This window comes from Otolemur garnettii, unplaced genomic scaffold (assembly GCF_000181295.1).
Source record: "Otolemur garnettii isolate 467f Iridium unplaced genomic scaffold, OtoGar3 scaffold00245, whole genome shotgun sequence".
NCBI classification, from domain to species: domain Eukaryota; kingdom Metazoa; phylum Chordata; class Mammalia; order Primates; family Galagidae; genus Otolemur; species Otolemur garnettii.
Genome location: NW_003852640.1, coordinates 171,173 through 174,414, shown reverse-complemented (window position 1 = coordinate 174,414; position 3,242 = coordinate 171,173). Strand labels below are relative to the sequence as shown.

Sequence of the window (3,242 nt, the reverse complement as noted above, 5' to 3'; positions counted from 1 at the left end):
AAAAAAAAAAAAAAAAGCCAGTTGCTGTGCAGGGCACCTGTAGTCCCAGCTACTTGGGAGGCTGAGGTAAGAGAATCACTTGAGCCCAAGAGTTTGAGGTCGCTGTGAGCTATGACACCACAGCACTCTACTGAGGGCAACAAAGTGAGACTCTGTCTCAAAAAAAAAAAAATGATGACAGGACCTGAGGCTCCCAACATCTCCTGGTCAGGGACAGGCACAGAGGGAGTATGAACTGTGAACAAAGGGGATGTGCAGGGACAAGAAAGAGGAGGCTAAAGACCTGCCCAGGGACTTACCACTGGGGAGGACTTCTCCTAGCAGGACTACAGGCCGCAGCTTCCTCTAGCAGCCCCATGCTACTATCATCATTGGCAACAACCCTTGCTGGTGCCTCAGCCTCATGAGCCCATGCTGAGTTCTCTTTCCTGGGGTAGTGTTGTAGTGGGTATACTGATCCCCACTTTACCCCAGGAGGCCTTCCTAATGTCTATTCTCCTAGACTCTGTAGATACACTTAAGCTTCTTCTCTGTGCTGCCAACTTGATGAGGTTGGACATCCCCTTGATGTCTATGACCATAGCCACAGTCGTCAGCAGTGTGTCCACCCTGTGGTGGCCTACATGGCTTCACCCTCTTGGTTTCTGCTTACCCCTCATCCCTGGTGGGAAGTCTTCAGCTTCCAGGGAGTCAGGAAAGTCTCCCAGTCTGTTCTACAGAGTGCCGAGGGCTATCTCCGAGTGAGTTTCTTCTATGCAAGGAATAGCTCCTGTTCATTCAACAACTCAATAAGGTCTATGGACTCCCCACCCTTGGCTCAGAGGTCAAGTAGCCGGCCCACGGCTGCACAGTAGTTGGAGAATCAGTGACAGGCTTGGTCTGTGCTCCAACTCAGTCTTCTCAGCCAGTGGGGCATCAGGAGGCTGCTGAGCACAGTGGGGACACAAAGCACCTCCAGGCCTGGCCCACTGCTTTCTCCCTGCATCTTACACAACCTGGCAAAAAGCTTCTAACAGGGGTTGCTCTGCCTGCCTCCCCAGCTTTCCTTTGCCGTGGGAGTGGGAAACAGAGACACATGGCAAGCACCACTCCTCCTCTGCACGGCCTGGGATACAGAGGCCCCCAAGTGGGGCAACATGCAGCACCACTGCACAGGTCTTACCCAGGTCCTCCTGTTGTGCCAGAGCAGACACCCGGATGTCACAAACACACTCAACCACATGACTTCTACCTCTGGTTCCCTATGGCTAAACCTCTGAGGAGCTGGGGTTATCTTTTAACATTCTCAACAGGCCAGGCCACTACCCATTTCTCTGTCCCTACTTACCACTGACAGCTCCCCCATGGCAGCCCCCCAAGGTCCTGCAACTGAAGCCAAAGAGGTTCTCTCCCCTTCTAGTAAGCTTTAGATAACTGCTGAGAAAATGTGAGCCACTGATAAAACAATGAAGCCTCATTCTGAAAGTGGCCATCCCTCAGATAGGGGACATGCCTTGCCAATGAGCAGAGGCTAAGTGGGGGCTAAGCAGGTACAGGAACATCATCTTCACAGGATGCCAGCAGTCATCCACTAGGGACAGTGCTGGTGGGCCAGGGGGTGGCGAGGGCACAGCAGAGACCCTGCCCTCTCTTCCACGTTCTGGGCCAGCACCTTTGGATATCTGATGCTGGCTGACCAGCTGGGGCAAGTGACATGTCTAGGTATTTCCACCATTTCCACTCAACATGTTCTGGGTTTGTACTAATGCACATTCTAACCTTAGAGGCTGCGTTCCTGCCTCACACTCAGGCCCAAAAGCAAGTTGGGCACCAACAGTGTTTGCACCTCAGTGCAGGTGACACTTTCTGTTGTCTGCTTCCACAATGAGGACCACTTGGTATGGACAAACCCAATTGACTACAATTCTGCGAACTATAGCTGGCTCATCTGCCATACTTTCCTCTTGAAAAATATCCTCTTCCACCTTAGAAATATTTTAATGAGGGGCTGGCTTTTATTTTGTTTTTGAAACAAAGGTCTCACTTTGCTGCCCAGATGGGAGTGCCATAGCTTCAACCTAGCTCACAGCAACCTCAAACTCCTGGGTTCAAGTGACCCTCCTGCTTTGGCCTCCTAAGTAGGTGGGACTGCAGGCTGTGAGCCACCTCCCTGGACTGAGAAAGTATCTTTCTCTAGAGCAGTGTTTTTCTGCCTTTTTTGTCTAATGGAACACTTGAACCTATAGTTAAACTTCCATGACACACTTAAATTATGTTGACCAAAAAAAGAGTAAGAGGTCAGGTCCAGTGGCTTACACCTGTAATCCTAGCACTCTGAAAGGCTGAGGTAGGTATAGATTACTTGAGCTTAGGAGTTCAAGATCAGCCTGAGAAAGATCGAGACCCCCATCTCTACTAAAAATAGGAAAAAACCTAGCTGGGCATTGTGGCAGGCGCCTGTAGTCCTAGCTACTCAGGAGGCTGATGCAAAAGGATTGCTTGAGCCCAGGAGTTTAAGGTTGCTATGAGCTACAATGACACCACAGCACTCTACCCAGATCCATATGAGACTGTCTCAAAAAAAAAAAAAAGGGGGGTGGTAGTGGTGCCTATAGCTCAGTGAATGGGGCATTGGCCCCATATTGCTGAGTGGGTTTGAACCCGGCCACAACCAAACTGCAACAACAAAAAAATAGCCAGGCATTGTGGTGGGCGCCTGTGGTCCAGCTGCTTGGGAAGCTGAGGCAGGAGAATTGCCTAGGCCCAGGAACTGGAGGTTGCTGTGAGCTGTCATGCCATGGCACTCTACCTAGAATGGCAAGGTGAGACTCTATCTCTAAAAACAAACAAACAAAAGAGTAGGGCAGCCCCTGTGGCTCAGAGAATGGGGCATAGGCCCCATATACCGAGGGTAGTAGGTTAAACTCAGCCCTGGCATTGTGGCGGTTGGCTGTAGTCCCAGCTACTCTGAAGGCTAAGGCAAGAGAAACGCCTAAGCCCAAGCACTGGAGGTTGGTGTGAGCTGTGACACCACAGCACTCTACTGAGGGCAACAAAATGAGACTTTAAAAAAAAAGAAAAGAAAAGAAAGTTTTGAAATTCACCCTCCGAGTAGCTGGGACTACAGGCGCCTATCAAAATGCCCAGCTATTTTTTTTTTTTGAGACAGAGTCTCAAGCTGTTGCCCTGGGTAGAGTCTTGTGGTGTCATAGCTCACACCAACCTCCAACTTGGGCTCAAGTGATCCTTTTTTCTTTTTTTTT

General features: G+C 50.2%; 1 protein-coding gene across 3 annotated transcripts in view; it reads right to left on the bottom strand.

Moving 5' to 3' along the window:
- ZNF7 (zinc finger protein 7) overlaps positions 1–3,242 on the bottom strand; it is a 23,100-nt gene that overhangs the window by 2,633 nt on the left and 17,225 nt on the right. The gene's annotated exons all lie outside the window — the stretch shown is intronic.